Genomic DNA, 18188 nt, shown 5'->3' on the forward strand with positions numbered 1-18188 from the left:
CAAGAAGGCTCGTATTTCTGCACAGAGGGAGGGAGGGCAGAAAGGCAGTGGGGTGGCAGAAAGGAAGAGTGGGACGGATGCCCTGAGCAGACCATGGGAGGACGGCCTCCAGGAGCTCTGTGTCCCAGGGGAGTGCACAGATACTGAAAGGGGCCCTGGGGCCTCCATTGGCAGCTCCTTCCATGGCGGAGGTGGCATCTCCAAGGGCATTCGGGGCTCCTGAGCCCTAGGCCGTTGAAAGGGAAGACTCAAGTGTCTTCTTTGTTGGCTTCCCAGGGCCACCTGAACAGTTTGGGAAAAGCAGACTGAGGCGGTGGCAAATGATGGCCGTTTGGATATGTTGAATTTGAGTTTCCTAAGGGAGGGCCAAGGGGGATGGTTTATGTAGGAATCTGTAGCTCAGGAAAGACTTGGAAGTGGATAAGAGTCATGTGCTCCTTGGTGACAGTGAGCTGTGGGGAGGTACGCGGTCACCAAAGGAGGAAAGAGAGGAGAAGAGGACTAACGTCAGCTCAGGGGAATTACCGACATTTTAGACAGGGCAAGAATAAACAAGCCTGCAAAAAGTCTGAGGAGGAAAGTTGGGGAGCAGGAGAAACGTGGCATCATAGAAGTCAAAAGAGAAGAGATTCCTCAAGAAGACAGGGATGAGGACTTCTCTGGCCGTCCAGTGGTTAAGACATGGGTATCACTGCTGTAGATCTGGGTTCAGTCCCTGGTTGGGGAACTAAGATCCCACAAGCCATGGAGTATGGAAAAAAAGAAAAAAACAGCACATCAGGAATAATCAATATTGTCCAGTGAGAAAACACCAATGGGAAGTGAGAACACAAAGATACTGAACGTGGACTCTTTTTTTTTTTTCAAGAAACTGGAAACATGTAAAGGGAAGATCAGAGAGTCGACAGCTGGAAGGAAGTCAAGGCAATTGAGGTGAGGCAGTCTATGTTTTGTTTTAAAGCTAGCTGATGCTTAAGCAGTTTGTAGCCTTTGGGGACCAAGTCGTCCCTGAGAGGAATCTAAAGGTCTAAGAGAGAGAGGAAATAACTGGGTAAACGCTCACAAGAAAGGAGAGAATGGAAAGAAAGCAGTTCATTTGGAAGACTGGTTTACAAATAAGAACTCTCACTCTTCTTACTAAACTATGATGCTGTTGTTATTTAAAATGTGAATATTTCATCCAAGTTTTTGGAATATTTAATAAAAAAATTGTGGATTTTTACATTAATTTTGCTATCTTGAAACATTGCATTAAAGTATTTATCTTGATTATGAAGTTTTTGTCCTTTAAACTTTGCGCCAGAAACAATCACCCTAGTCCCAGCCCTATTTGAAACAGACACACCTTATCTATCAATGAAAATTTTGTTAGGAGTAATCATCAAGGAGAGAGGCTAATGCTAGAAAAGCACTGGAGACTAGAGGTACATTAGCGACTTAGGCAGAGATGAACACTGCCTGTATTCAGAGATGTAAAGGTCCCGAGTTCCAGGAAAGCAGACACATTCAATGGCATCCCTAAAAGGCCACAATACAGAAAGGCACCAGCAAGGAACACATCCCTCCCACACACAGGTAGGCCTGGCCTTGAGCATGAGCACATATGATAATCACCATTAGATGCTCACTAACTCATTCTTCTATGATCTAACCCTCTAACTTCAGTAAAATCTTCTTTCTACCAATGACAAACTATTGCCTAGCAAAAATATCCCAGACTCTAGCTAATAAGTTCACATATCCCCCAATTGTGGACCCATTCAATGCATTTTCTCGTTACATACATTCCTTTCTTTTCACCTAACTCAATTTATGTCCTTCCTCTTGGGACAGCTTCTTCTCTATCTCTGTCCGATATGTTTATGCAATCGATTTATGAGTTCCATATCTTTGCTGCTTTTCTAACAATGTAAGGTGTTACCCACACAGTTGATTGACACAGTGTTTTTATTTTTTGTTGAAACCTAAGTACTCTTGCCTGGAAAATCCCATGGATGGAGGAGCCTGGTGGGCTGCAGTCCCTGGGGTTGCTAAGAGTCAGACATGACTGAACGACTTCACTTTCACTTTTCACTTTCATGCATTGGAGAAGGAAATGGCAACCCACTCCAGTGTTCTTACCTGGAGACTCCCAGAGACGGGGGAGCCTGGTGGGCTGCCATCTATGGGGTCGCACAGAGTGGGACACGACTGAAGCGACTTAGCAGCAGTAGCAGCAGCAATTCAATTCTTCATTACTACTGATTTTCAGTGTTCACTAGTGATCACTGAAGAACAAGGGAAACCACTTGTGACCATCAGAGTTCACAGCATTATTAGAAAATAGCTAGTTGATGGGAAACTGTCCCGCAAACCAGTCGTGGAAACTTAAGTCAGGGTTTGGTCAGGCATCCACAAAGAAATAGACATCCATTGACACTGTCTTTGCCAAGAATGTGATGGTAAACATTTAACAACTAGCTCTCCAGAAAATAAAAAAGCCCTAACTTTTTTGTATTGAACAATTTCCATAGCGTAAATGCTCTTGCAATGATTGATTTCAAGTTGCCAACCTGATATCACTGAATGTAGAATGGAAAGAAGTCACAGAATAGCATAACCTTCTATGAAATTTCTGCCATAAACACAATAAATGCAGGCAGTTGTAAAATAGCAAAGAAGTGACGAATTTTGAGTGTTTATTATTTTTAAAAAATTAGCTTAGTTCTAAGTTTACACAATTCAATTTTTAGGAGTGGCTTGCAACATTTTTGAAAATTTAACAATCATAAGGAGCCTGTGTGACAGAGCTCCAGGACAGCCTTACTCCTTACTACCCTTAGTGAAAAGGAGTCGGTTATAAGGAGACAGACATGAAGCATAAACCTCCTTATTGATAAGACTAGCAGCAGCTCAGGGGAATGGTGCAGGCCTGCATGGAAGGAACAATGGCAGAGAAACTGGGAGACAGAACAAAAGGAACTTTTCAATGCAAGGGTTCAAAAGGAAAATGCACAATCACGACTGTCTTACCCTCTGAAAAATTCCTGATGCATTGATATACCTAGTTTTGTGCTATACAAGTAAGACCATGCTACTGTATTTGCCCTACTCCACTAGTCTGCTGGGTAACTTTTTGTTTAGAAACTTGAAAAGCTTTGCCTTTCTAGGTTTACAAAAAACCAGGATTTCACTCTGGAGTTAGAAAATGGGGCTCATTGTAAGGATGGTTAGTCTTCTCAAAAATAATACAAGGGGTTGTTATTATAAAATAATGCCTCTAGGATCCTTTTTAAAAAAAATGTATCATGCTTGGGTTGGAGGAAACATTCCATTCTCTCCAGTCTTATGTCAAAGTCAGAGCAGTTTGGGAGAATGTCTTTGTACCATCTTTGGGTGGGCCATGGTCTGGACCCACATTTCCAGTGATCAGTCCCCAGAATTGAAAGGCCTGGACTTAGGATGTGTGCAAACTAATTACTGAGGGGAAGCTCATTCTGGAGAGAGGCAAGAAAGCCAACTGCTTATTATGGGTTGCTCCAGAACTCCAGCCTGTCACACCTTGGCGAAAGCAGAGAATGCAGACCTGAAAATGCAGTCTTGAACCTGCAGCCGTTTCTATGCCTAGTGGCAAAGCAGAATACTGTAAAGCAACTTTTTCATGAATGTAGCTATTATATATTATTATTTTCTATTTGTGTGCTACTTAATAAATTGTCATCCTTTGAGCAAATTGCATGTTGATTGCTTCTCTATTCTGGCTATGAAGTCTGCCAGTCAGACAAAGCATTCCTGGCATAGGGCGGTGGTTTTCCAACAATCTTCCTGATAGGAGAACTTCCTAAACTGTTCCTCTCTGCTGTTGACTTCTGAGTAAGATTTTATTTGATAAGAGTTTCCCCAGCTCAAAAGTCAAATTCAGAAACCACTGGTAAGAGAGAAAAGAGTCTGTACCTGTGTTACATGACAAAAGTAAGAAAGGATTAATCTGGAAGCATTGGAACATCATTGTTGGAATTTATACTTTGATACAAGCCAGTTGGTTTAAAGCTAAAAGAGATGTGAAAAAAGCCCTCAATATTAAATTGAAGATTGTTGTCCTGATATCATTCTTACTCAAGGACTATTGATTTTTTAAAAAATCAAGCTGTTTAAAAATGTTGTGCTAAGGATGAGACCATATTCAACGACAAATGGACTGCATAAACTGTCTTCCCAGAGCCTTATCAAAGCTTTTCACATGGTGCTTGGATAGTTCATTTTTTGATGGGCAGAATCTGAGTCGTGCACCCTTATCTGGCTTCATTATTATGGATATGAACATGGTTCCCGAGACTCTCACTGGTTCCACAAAAGGAGATTTTTAAAAAGGCAACCTGATAAATTCCCCATTCAATGAGAGCTGAGAAGTGTTTTATTCCACTGTACTGTAGTTTAAAGGCATGTGACCTGAGTTTCTGCAGGAAGTTGTTTTTAATAGGGAGACTATTTAGGTTACAAACCTTGAACCCTCCTTCTCCTCCTCTAAACTCAATTTAAGTGCTTTTCCCCTCACATCTATTTATGCAAGAGAGCCTGGAATGAAAGAAAGGAATCTGGAAAGAGGAAATTGAGAGCCCTGCCAAACACCTGGAAAAGCATTTAAGAAGAACATGCAATTCACTTCATACGAATTCAGATCCATCCAATTCACATCTGAAAAAAGGAATAGTTTTTGATCTGAAGCCCCGGAGGACTACATTTCTACTACTGATGCTCTCCAGTATGTGCCGTTGATCCCTTGTTTTTTCATGACTCAAAAGTTGAAAAGGGCTTAACTAGTCAGTCAGGAAAGAAAGAATCTTATCATTAGGGTAAGTAGTATCAGGCTCTCAGTTTCTTGGCAAGGATATTCACTACAGGCTGGGCATTATGCTAACACTATCTGATTATTTCTTATAGCAACTCCAAGGAATGAAACCTTATTATCTCTACTGTGTAGGTTAGGTAATTGAGGTTTAGAGATATTATATGATTTACCCAAGGTCACTCAGCCAGCAAATGATAGAAAAAGGGTGTGACTCGCCCAGCAGTGGGACCCCAGGCCTGAGCATTTCACTGCAGATCCTACCACAGTGGAGGTGAAGGAACCCGTCAATGCAGGGATGGAGAGACAGCAAAGGTCAGGAGCAATTGTCCTTTTCCTCGTAAGGGCTATTTTAGGCCTTGCTTCTTAGCATTCATCTACACACTAGAATACTTTTTGTTTCCATACATAATGCAAAATTGTCTACATCTCTAAAATTTTATTATGAGCCTTATGTAATAATTTGTATAAGGTCAAATTTGCATAAGTCAAGTGTTAAATAACCCGGTTAGCATCTGCACATCACTATCTGTAACTAAATAGAAAGGGAAATGAGAAAGACTGGTAGGATAGGTTTTTTACATGGAGTCTGAGAGAAAAAGGATTATAGGGAATAAAAAAGCAGGTATGGAGAGGCAAACAGAAACTCTGAGAAAGGAACCCAGTTGAAGGGGAGAATTTGACTCTTTAAAAAAAATTTTTTTTAATTATGAAAGTATGATATATTTTGAGCTTCCCCAGTGGCTCAGCATTAAAGAATCCACCTGCAATGCAGAAGACGCAGGAGATGTGGGTTTGATCCCTGGAGGAGGGCAAGGCAACCCACTCCAGTATTCTTACCTGGAGAATCCCATGGACAAAGGAGCCTGGCGGGCTACAGTCCATAGAGTCACAGAATCAGACAAGACTGAAGTGACTGGGCGCACACAGCACATGATAACATATTTACAGGAAACCTGGAAAATACAAAACAACGTTACATATAGTTCCACTATCTTACAATTATTTTTTACATAAATAAATTTTGGGTAGATTTTTAGTTGGAGTTTCAATATCAAACTCTCAAAAATCAATAGAATGAATACACAGAGAAGTTGAAGGATATAGTAGACCTGAAAATTACTGTGAACCAATTCAACGTAATTAAGATTTATACAATTTTCACATAACAATAAGATACAAATTCTATTCAAGTTCCCATAGACTGTAAACTAGGAGACACTGGAACATATCCATGGACATAAAACAAGGTGCAAAAATTCCATTGTCTAAAGGTAGAACTTAATTCTTAAGTCAATTATAAAAATTCACATGCTAGCCTGGAGCCTTCTCACTTCTTTTTCTCTTTCTCCTTCTTTCCCTCCTCTCTCACACTCTGCCCCTTCCTACCTCCCTCTTTTCTCTCTTTCTTTGCTTGTTTGGTTATTAAGCTCTTTCAGATTCTCAGAAACATAAATATGTTCAGGACAGCTCAACCACGGTAGTTATAAGAATACTGGAGAAAATAAGGAAATAAGAAAAACAAGGAAAAGTCCAGCATTTAAACCACCAGGTCTTGGGAATAATAGCTCTCTGTTCTGAGTAGGACCGCAAGGACACTGAGAACAGCATTCAGCGGCTCACAAGGTTGCTGTTGGCCCTCCCCACGTCAGAGAAGTCCGCCTCTGCCTCAGCTTCTGCTTCACTCACGATCACAGATTCTACTTACTCTTTCTGCCTCATGGCATTTTCTTACTCTTGACTTCAACTATCTCATAGTTGTTTTTTTTTTTTTCCCTCCTGTATATATCACAGCTTTTGACAAATCATACGAGAAAATCTGGTTTAACTCATTCTTTTATTTGAAGAATATTTAGCATGAGACACTTCTCTTATATGTTTCCTGGACACCCATTTCCTCCCTGTATTGAAGACTTTTCAGAACATCTGACCAGTTCACAAGAATCCCCTTAACTATTCGTCTACCTCCTTGTCATTTTGTACATGATCCCACTCACCTGTCAAACAGACCAGTCCCAAGACCAGCCGATCAGAGTTCCTCCTCTGGCAGCATTGAGAGAATGAGCCTATCCAGGTAGCTGGGTTTCTAACTTGTATAAGAAGGCTGCCTTCCTTCTTGCCATGGACTGTCTCATTTGTTCCAACCCAGACAGAACTCAGTTCGCTATCACCATTATCATTACAAATATCTGGTCATCAAATATCTTTCAACTTCTGTAATCTGTTGTTAATGAGGAGAAGGGTAGTCATGCAGTTTCTTCCCTCCTCCCTGTCCTTTCTAACCTTGTCCCTCCTCAGTCACACTCACTCTTCTTGGTTTATGTGTAGATTTTGTAGCACTCAGCTTGTGCAATTTGAGCATGTCCTCAGGGCTCACCCACTCAGCCCACCAACTCATCCGAGGATTACTTCAAACTAGGTATTCCTCTTCACAGGAATCCTAGGCAATTTATTTTCCTTAGATAGCTTTGTTCTTGGGAGCTGTGACCAGTGCTTTAGAATAGCACTCAGACTGGTGAACCATCTTGGGGAACAGATGAAGAGAAGCAGAGAGGAGAGTCAGAAAGAACACTTCTGGTGGACAGTGTCTCTCCAGTCCCTCTCTCTGTCCTCTCTAAGGTTAGGCTGCATTCTCTCCCTCGGGTTCTCTGAAACAGCCCGTTAGTTAATAATTCCTTCTTTGCTTAGATAGCCTAGATTATCTAGGCTATCTATCTGTCAGCCAATAACCCTAATTAAATACTCCTCTGTCAAGAAAGCCTCACTTTTTATCACCACTGCCAGTTATGTCTGTGCTCTTTCTTGACTTAAAGCTTCTCAAGGGCAAGGGCTGCATTTGTCTTGCTCACTGTTTTATTCCCAGGACTTAGCATGTTTCCTGGATACTTAATAAATATATTTGGATTGACTCTACAGTTATCGATTACCACCTGCACCAAGCACTGTGAATGAAAGACAAAAGACATGATCCTCACAGTGCTTAGAGTCTGTGCATGCTTGCTCAGCCCTGTCCGACTCTTTGCAACCCCGTGGACTGTAGCCCTCCAGGCTCCTCTGTCCATGAGATTCTCCAGGCAAGAATACTGGAGCGGGCTGCCATGCACTCCTGCAGGGAATCTTCCCTTCTCAGGGATCAAACCCATGTCTCTTACCTCCTCTGCATTGGCAGGCAGGTAGATACTTTAACCGCTAGCGCCACGTGGGAAGAGTCTAGTTGCTTTCAAATCAGCCCAGTTCTACTTCTACTTTAAGTGTCCCTTGTATTAGTGAGGACTTTTTAAGCTTTTGTGAAGGAGGTAGGGTTGGCTCAAGTGATCAAATCTCACAAGAGGCAAGGATAAAACTGGGCTGGGGGAACAGCTGGAGCCAGGGATAAATGTGGCCAGGACTTTTCTCCCTTTCTTGTCTCTGTCTGTGGGTTAACTTCTCCACATCAGGCTTACTTCCTCCTGATCTGTGGTCCATGGGGTCACAAAGAGCCAGACACAACTGAGTGACTGAACTAACCTGATGGAAGAGAGACAACCAGCAGTCTTCACGCTTACATTTTCCCAGCTTTATCATGAGTTTCCATGTTTACAATTTTAAAAGTACTGGGGAGGCCTTCCAGTTGGCTTGGATTTTGTTTAAGGCACTTCTCTGGGCCATCACTGTGGAGAGAAGGTACCAGGATTGTTTCAGTTTGGGTGTCCATCCCTACACCAATCACAACCAGCAGGACCTGTCAGCTGGTGGCAGACAAACTAATAGGTGTCTGCCTATTCCATCTCCTTGACCTCACATGTACCAACTCCTTTCCCTGACTTTATTCGACAAATATCTATTAAAAGCTCATTTAGTGCAAAGTATTGTGCTAGGCTATTAGATTAAGCATTTACATTTAATGTATCAAAATTAAACTTTTTAAGGAAAGCAAACATGTTTCCTTAATCCCTACAGTCATAATTCAGTCTTTTCTGCATTTATTTTTCAGAGTCAGTGTAGCAAAACCTTCAAGCACTGGTTTATTGGGACCATCCTAGTACACATGAGTCGGGTGATTTTTATCTTTTGTTCCTATCCTTGCCATCTTTAATCTGTCAGGCAGTCCTGAATCTATACCATCAGGCTTGTTTGTTCTACTTCTCTATCCTTTTATCATGGTTCCATTAACTCACATCCAAGGGTGTCAAGAGAATAAATAGTCCAATAAAACAGAAGAATATACTTCCAGTTTTAAAAAGAAAGAAGCATACAAGAAATACATAAATCATACCATATGACAATAGCCTAGAAGATTGCATGGGAGGATCTTTGTGCTTTCTGCAGGAGAAAAGAAAAATGGAATTTCCGTGCCTTGCATCAGCACTTGACAGCTGAATATTGGGCAGTAAAAGGAGGAATGGGTGTCAGGAATGATTTTGCCTGAAATAAGCACAAATCCATGGAGTATGACCATATGTTTTCCCTGGCAATCATCTTATAATTCAGGATAATTTAAATCTAGCCTAAACCTACATTTTATCTAAGAAATTCTTAATCATAAACATTTCCTCCTCATAGAACACAGTCTCTTACAACATGGGCTTGACACGCAACTCCCTATCACTTAATGTCACACCTATGTAATGGACACTCATGTCTCAATGAGCTCTTCCCAGATAAACAGAAGGCACCTGTCCAAGAGTAATAAACACTTGGTACACAGGTTGCTAAGAGCACAAATAAAGATAAATTTGTTAGCCTGACCTAAATGTTCTCTGGATCTCAAATTAATCTAATGTTATCTGTCATTTGGCACTTTCTCTATCTAAACTGAAAAGACCACTCTATTGTCAGGGTCTCATCACTCTTTTTCAAGAAGTAATTGTTCTTTTGCCTCCTGGTGCCTCCCTGCTGCTTCAATGGGGTACACTGTGAGCTCTAAATGTAGCACCCAGATTCAAGCAGAATATAATTCAAAGTCATTCAAAATCAAATGTTGGGTTCCTGGAGTCAATGCTGATGTAAGGCTAAGCCTAACATTTAAGGGGAATTTTTTTTAGATTTTCTACATGACTTGAATTAGAAATTTATTATATTAGCATTTAAAAATGCACTTTAGAATTCTCAATTTAAAGTCATAGTTTTACAGTTGAGGAAACCCAGACTCCAAGAACTAATTTCCCCAAGGTCACACAGACCTTAGTGACTGCCAGCTTATTTTACCTTAATTATAGAGAAACTGAAACTATTTAACTGCTCAAAACATGTTCTATACATTTTAATTTGTTTAGTTATGACAAACAAAGAAATTTTCTCTGTCAATAGAAAGCTGGATTAATGAGCAGCCAACAAGCTTACCTGCCAACTTCTGTAGATATTCACAAGTTAATAATTAGTTTTCCTTTCTAGGAAATAAAGATTCGTACACCAGTCTCTAAGAAGGAGAAGAACCACTGAGAAGGTCACCAGCTATAAATAGAGAAAACTCGTGCCCCAACCTCCCCATTAAATAAGAACACTTACACTAATATTATTACTACTATTACTATTTAACATAATATAACCTCTGATGTCCTCCCAGAGCAAGTTCTGGAATGAGGTTTATAGCTCTTAGGAACAGATTCTCCTTTTACAACCAAAGGTTGTTTGCTGTTGTCTAGAAACCTGGTGTTTGAAAAAAGTCGCTTTCTGACAACTATGACCAAAATGAAAGCTTTTCCTCATCTGAACCTAACCTGATCTTCTGCCTGAAACAGGCAAGATAGCTTTACAATAGGACAGACTCACACTGCAAGGGTCGTGTGACCACTGTGTGCTCCCTGCAAACCCTCCCAGGCTTGTGAATTTCCCTTGTTTGCCACTTCTGCCACTTGATTGGTCCTTCTACTTCACCTACCCTCTCCACAGGATTGCCATACAGTGGTACAGATTTTTCCCAAGCATCTGCCCATTTTATTTGTTTAGAAGCAACAGTTCTCCAGCTGACTCTGTTTGTCCTCCTATCAGGGCCAAATGCTCTTAGGGAAATTATTTTATTATTATTATTTTAAACTTTTTCCTCTTAAGATAGTTTATATAATCCTGCATTTGTTTAACATCAGAGTGAAATTTAAATAAAAGGAAATTTGCTAGCCTTTCTATGTTCTACAGGAGGCAGATGATAAGAATTGTAAATCCTGTACTACACAGCACTGAAACAGAATGCACATGTGCATCACGGAGGAATCTCCCAGCGTAATGCTTAGCAAGAGAAATGGGACACAAAGAGAACATGCTGAGCAATCCCATATTTGTCAAGTTCAAAGTCAACAAACCTAAGTCTATGGTTATACAGGTCAGAGAGTGGTTGCCTTTGGCTGGGGTATCAGCCATCAGTGGGCATCAAGAACCTGCTGGTGACGCTAGAAAAGTAGTGTCTTGATGTGGGTAGCGGCAAAAATACCTTATATAAGTACTCACCTAGTGTAAACGTGAATTGTGTACATTATGATATGTAAATATGCATGTATTCTGCTTTAGAAATATATCTTTTTTTTTTTAACTTTTGTTTCAAGATCCAGTGATGTTCTTGATGTGATTTATATAAGAAGCATTCCTCAAGGTCAGGTTTCCCTTTTGGCTCAGCTGGTAAAGAATCTGCCTGCAATGAGGGAGACCTGGGTTCAGTCCCTGGGTTGGGGTGATCCCCCAAAGAAGCGAAAAACAACCCACCCCAATATTCTGGTCTGGAGAATTCCATGGACTGTATAATCCATGGGGTCACAAAGAGTCAGAAATGACTGAGCCACTTTGCCTTTTATTCCTCAAGATCACCATTACTGTAACTATAAATTTCTTCTTCATGGTGCACAGAGTCTGTTGTCCTAGCCTTGATCAGTGAGGAAGCCTATGTTTACCCCCACCAGCCTGGTTGCTCTTCCAGGAGACAATGTTAGCCAGGCTGCTCTGCAGAGGATGTGGGCTCCCATCTGCCTCCACTGGGCTGCATCTTCCAGTGCTGTTATGATCACCTGCTGTTTTCTCCTGGTCAGAATTATCTTCTAGATATCCAGAGTACACACACATCTTTATGGCTATGCCAGGAAAATCCAAAAGAACACTCAGAAATTTTCCTTCAAGTATTTTTAAAATATTTTAAATATAACAGCATCACAATACCAAAGAATATTGTGTTCGATTCATAATCTTAATAATTAATGAAGGAAATGAAGGAGTGTGATCCCAATGATTATAGCATGCTAACTGATCACTTGGTTTCCTGTGTCCACGTTCTTTGTCCATCCTTGTCTGTACATACAAATAATTTAAAAGATATAGTCATATCATATAGGCATTAAAACAGGTACACAGATAAATAGAATGTAAGAGAGTCTTTCCAATCTGGATGTCTTTTATTTCATTTTCTTGCCTAATTGCTCTAACTAGTACCTCTAGTATAACACTGAATAGATGTGATAAGAGCAGATATTCTTGTATTATTCCTAACCTTGGAGGATCTAGTTTTCCTTCTTTAAGAATGATGTTAGTTGTGGATTTTTAGACATGGCCTGTATTAGGCAGAGGGCATTCTACTTTCAGTTTATTGAGTTTTTTTTTTTTTTTCATGAAAGGATATTAGATTTTGCCAAATGCTTTTTCTGTGTCTGTTGAGACGATCATGTTGTTTTTTTCTCTTCACTGCATTAATGTGGTATATTATATTGAATGATTTTTGTGTATTGGATTACCCATGCTTTGAGCGGATAAATCCTACTTGGTTATGGTGTATTATATTTTTATATGTTGCTAGTATTTACTTTGCTAGTATTTTGTTGAAGATTTTTGCATCTATATTTATAAGATATTGGTCTGTAGTTTTCTTGTGATGTCTTTGTCTGGCTTTGGTATCAGGGTCATACTGGCTTCACAGAATGAGTCAGAAAGGATTCTTGGACTTCTACAGGCAGCATCTGATGGCAGGATGTCTCCCAGGCATTGGTTCCTGGGCTTCCTGCCTTAGAAGTGCAGCAGCCAGCACCAGGGGAAGGTGACAGGCTTCCCCAAGGATGGCTCTTCCAAGCCCGTGTACCTCTCAGCTTTCCTTGGCTACCAGGCTGGCATGACCCATGTTGTGAGAAAGGTTGATAGACCAGGGCCCAAAGTGCATAAGAAAGAAGTTGTGGAGGTTGTGACCATAGTGGAGACTATGCCCTTTATGACTGTGGGCACTGTGGGCTGCACGGAAACCATATGGGGCCTCCAGACCTTTAAGTCCGTCTTTGCCAAGCATATCAGCAATGAGTGCAAAAGGTGTTTCTATTAGAACTGGGATTAAATATAAGACAAACGCCTCACCAAATACTGTAAGAAGTGACAGTATGTAGAAAGCAAGAAGCAGCTGGAGAGGAACTTCAGCCCTCACCCAGATGTGCCTGCTTCCTCTATGCCAGAAGAAGGCCCACCTAACGGAGAGCCAGGTGAACAGAGGCCCTGTGGCCAAAAAAATTGGACTGGGCCCATAAGAAACTAGAGCAGCAGGTCCCTGTGAACCACATATTTGAGTAGGGTGAGACGATTATTTGTCATTGGGACGACCAAGGGCAAACACTACAAAGGGATCAGCAGCCATTGGTACACCAAGAAGGTACCCTGGAAAACCCACCAAGAGTTTCACGAGGCTGCCTGTATTTGGGTGTGTCATCTTGCCTGGATGGTCTTTCTGTGGCTTGGGCTAGGCAGAAAGGCTGCCATCACTGTACAAGATCAACAAGAAGATCTATAAGATTGGCCAGGGCTACCTCATCGAGAATGGCAAAATAATCAAGAACAATGCCTCTACTGATTACACCCAAAAGCATCAGCCCTTTGGGTGGCTGTATCCACTGTGGTAAAGTGACCAACGACTTTGTTATGCTCAAAGACTGTTTGGTAGGAACCAAGAAGAGAGTACTCAGCCTGTGCAAGTCTTTGCTGATGCGGACCAAACAGCAGACCCTACAGTAAGTTAACTTCAAGTTTATTGACACCACCTCCAAATTTGGCTATGGCTGCTTCCAGATTGTGGGAGAGAAGAAAGGGTTCATGGGACCACTTAAGAAGGACTGAATTGCAAAGGAAGAAGGGGCTTAGTATCGGAATAGACTGTACAACTGGCGGAATCTCAATAAAGTTAATTTCCAGTGACAACAAAAGAAGAAAGTGTTCCCTCTTCTATTTTTTAGAAGAGTTTGCAAAGGACTGATGTCAATTCTCCTTTAAATGTGTGGTAGAAATCATCAGGATATAATTTCCTTTACACATTTAAATGGTATGGTATTAACACAGTGCTGTTTTAGCTTGTATTTCTTTGATAACTAGCAAGGTTAAACATCTTCCCGTATGTTTCCTTATTAATTATCTCTGTTGGTATGTATTGTTTGTTCATATCCTTTCTTCTTTTTTATATTGGGGTCTCAATGTTTTTCTTATCAAGTTTAATGAGCCTTTTAGAGTCCAGTTCAGTCACTCAGTCGTGTCCGACTTTTTGCAACCCCATGAACCGCAGCACGCCAGGCCTCCCTGTCCATCACCAACTCCCGGAGTCCACCCAAACCCATGTCCATTGAGTCAGTGATGCCATCCAACCATCTCATCCTCTGTCGTCCCCTTCTCCTCCTGCCCTCAATCTTTCCCAGCATCAGAGTCTTTTCAAATAAATCAGCTCTTTGCATCAGGTAGCCAAAGTATTAAGAGTTTCAGCTTCAACATCAGTCCTTCCAATGAACACCTAGGACTGATGTCCTTAAGGATGGACTGGTTGGATCTCCTTGCAGTCCAAGGGACTCTCAAGAGTCTTCTTCAACACCACAGTTCAAAAGCATCAATTCATCCACGCTCAGCTTTCTTCATTGTCCAATTCTCACATCCATACCTGACCACTGGAAAAACCATAGCCTTGACTAGATGGACCTTTGTTGGCAAAGTAATGTCTCTGCTTTTTAATATGCTATCTAGGTTGGTCATAACTTTCTTTCCAAAGAGTAAGCATCTTTTAATTTTGTGGCTGTAGTCACCATCTGCAGTGATTTTGGAGCACAGAAAAATAAAGTCAGTCACTGTTTCCACTGTTTCCCCATCTATTTCCCATGAAGTGGTGGGACCAGATGCCATGATCTTAGATTTCTGAATGTTGAGCTTTAAGCCAACTTTTTCACTCTCCACTTTCACTTTCATCAAGAGGCTCTTTAGCTCTTCACTTTCTGCCATAAGGGTGGTGTCATCTGCATATCTGAGGTTATTGATATTTCTCCTGGAAATTTTGATTCCAGCTTGTGCTTCCTCCAGCCCAGCGTTTCTCATGATGTACTCTGCATAGAAGTTAAATAAGCAGGGTGACAATATACAGCCTTGACATACTCCTTTTCCTATTTGGAACCAGTCTGTTGTTCCATGTCCAGTTCTAACTGTTGCTTCCTGACCTGCATATAGGTTTCTCAAGAGGCAGGTCAGGTGGTCTGGTATTCCCATCTCTTTCAGAATTTTCCACAGTTTATTGTGATCCACACAGTCAAAGGCCTTGTCATAGTCAATAAAGCAGAAATAGATGTTTTTCTGGAACTCTCTTGCTTTTACCATGATCTAGCAGATGTTGGCAATTTGATCTCTGGTTCCTCTGCCTTTTCTAAAACCAACTTGAACATCTAGAAGTTCACAGTTCACGTATTGCTGAAGCCTGGCTTGGAGAATTTTGAGCATCACTTTACTAGCGTGTGAGATGAGTGCAATTATGCAGTAGTTTGAGCATTCTTTGGCATTGCCTTTCTTTGGAATTGGAGTGAAAACGTTTTCACTGTCAATCCAGGCATACACACACATGTGCACACACACACACACACACACACACACACACACATATATATCAGACATACCTAATCCGTAAGGTAATATCCTCCCTCTGAGTCCCTGCTGATGGTTCCATTTAGGGAGTCAAACTTGCTGAGTGCCATGCCTACATGCTCAGCTCAACACAACATCTAATTCAACTTCCCCCAACTTTTTTACACAAAGTGTTAAGTGTTAGTGTAGTCGCTCAGTCGTGTCCAACTCTTTGTGACCCCATGGACTGTAGCCCACCAGGCTCCTCTGTCCATGGGATTCTCCAGGCAAGAATACTGGAGTGGGTTGCCATTTCCTTCTCCAGAGGATCTTCCTGACCCAAGGATCGAACCTGGGTCTTCCACATCACAGGCAGATGCTTTACCCTCTGAGCCACCAGGGAAGCCCAAAGGAAACATCAAAATGGAAAACAAGCCATTTAACTAGTATGTATCTTGAAAAATTCATTCAGTTCACCATTTTAATGAAAAGCTAATGAAGAGGACTTGAGTCTTCTATAGGGACAACATTGGTTTAATAAGACCAATTGGCATATGGTCTGCTTAGAGGATTTTAAACTAAAATGTTATTCCCTACAAGCCTATAACAATGCCTGGACAACCCTTGTTAGAAAATGTGTTATTTGTGATTAGATTTGGAAAAGACTTATCCCATATATATTTTGTGTGGGTTATGTGTGTGAAGGTGAGTGAAGGTGAGTGGACTGTGGGTGTGTGAGTTTAAATGAAAGAAAAGGAAGTAAAACACATAGTTTTTTTTTAATTCCATAATTTTTTAAATAAAATTTTATTTACTTTCTTAAATTTCTCACAATTTAATATTCCACAGAGGCATTTTTGCTAGTACACAATAAGAGCCAAATCACTCAAAGTCAGCCTCAATAAAGTAATTTAAACTACCTAGTATAGATTTTTCCCTGGCTCTTTGCACTGTCACTGGAAACAAAACAGCTGTTTATGTTTAGGAGATTTTTATCTCCTAGTCTCTTGTCACTTTAGATGAGTACACACACAGTTATACAATTTTTCTCATACCAAACCTATAGGAATAATATACATGTTGACTATATGGAAGGTGTTTTAATTATTCTTGTGTTTTTCATTCTTCTTTAGTCTATTTCTCCTAATCATAAATTGAGCCTATTTTGTACATTTTATTCCTTTAAGAAGTTGTTGTTTAGTCTAAGTCATGTCAGACTCTTTGCCACCATATAGGTTGCATCATGCCAGGCTCCCCTGTCTTATTTCTTTTAGGATTAACTGGTTTGATCTCCTTGCAGGTCAAGGGACTCTTAAGAGTTTTCTCCAGAACCACAGTTCAAAAGCATCAGTTCTTCCAAGCTCAGCTTTCATTATACTCCAATTCTCACACCTGTTCATGACTAATGGAAAAAACCGTAGCTTTGAGTGTATGAAACATTGTTGGCAAAAGTGATGTCTCTTCTTTTTAAAACATTGTCTTGGTTTGTCATAGCTTTTCTTCCAAGGAGCAAGTGTCTCTCAATTTCAAGGCTGCAGTCACTGTCCACAGTGATTTTGGGGCCCAAGAAATAAAATCTGTCACTGTTTCGACTTATCCCTGGCCTATTTGCCATGAAGTGATAGGACTGGATGCCATGATCTTAGTTTTTTGAATGCTGAGTTTCAAGCCAGCTTTTGCACTCTCCTCTTTCACCCTCATCAAGAGGTTATTCAGTTCCGTTTCACTTTCTCCTGTTAGAGTGCTATCATCTGCATATCTGAGGTTTTTGCTATTTCTTCTGGCAATCTTGATTCCAGCTTGTGCTTCATCCAGCTCAGCGTTTCACGTGATGTATTCTGCATATAAGATAAATAAGCAGGGTGACAATATACAGCCTTGATGTACTCCTTTCCCAATTTGGAACAAGTCTGCTGTTCCATGTCGAGTTCTAACTGTTGCTTCTTGACCCACATACAGGTTTCTCAGGAGGCAAGTAAGGTGGTCTGGTATTCCCATCTCTTGAAGAATTTTCCACAGTTTTTTGTGATCCACACAGTGAAAGGCTTTAGTATAGTCAATGAAGCTAAAGTAGCTGTTTTTTCTGAAACTCCCTTGCTTTCTCCATGATCCAACACATGTTGGCAATTTGATCTCTGGTTCCTCTGCCTTTTCTAAACCCGCCTTGTACGTCTGGAAGTTCTCAGTTCATGTTCTCCTGAAGCCTCGCTTGAAGGACTTTAAACATGACATTGCTAGCATGTGTAATGCAATTTTACAGTAGTTTGACCATTCTTTGTTGTTGACTTTCCTTTGGATTGAAATGGAAATTGACCTTTTCCAGTCCTATGGCCACTGCTGAGTTTTCCAAATTTGCTGACATGTTGAGTGCAGCACTTGAACAGCATTATCTTTTAGGATTTTAAATAACTCAGCTGGAATTCCATCACCTCCACTAGCTCTGTTCATAGTGATGCTCACTTAGGCCTACTTGACTTCATACTCCAGGATGTCTGGCTGTAGGTAAGAGACCACACCATCATGATTATCTGCGTCTTTAAGACCTTTTATATATAGTCCTTCTGTG

General features: G+C 40.8%; 1 pseudogene; it reads left to right on the forward strand.

Annotated features, from left to right (window-relative positions):
• The first annotated feature begins 12737 nt into the window (after positions 1 to 12737).
• Positions 12738 to 13897, forward strand: LOC147361330 (large ribosomal subunit protein uL3 pseudogene; annotated as a pseudogene).
• The last annotated feature ends 4291 nt before the right edge of the window (positions 13898 to 18188 follow it).

The sequence above is a fragment of the Bos grunniens genome, chromosome 12 (genome assembly GCF_055505025.1).
Source record: "Bos grunniens cultivar Pamir isolate PY7600 chromosome 12, Bosgru_T2T1.0, whole genome shotgun sequence".
In the NCBI taxonomy this organism is placed as follows: Eukaryota; Metazoa; Chordata; class Mammalia; order Artiodactyla; family Bovidae; genus Bos; species Bos grunniens.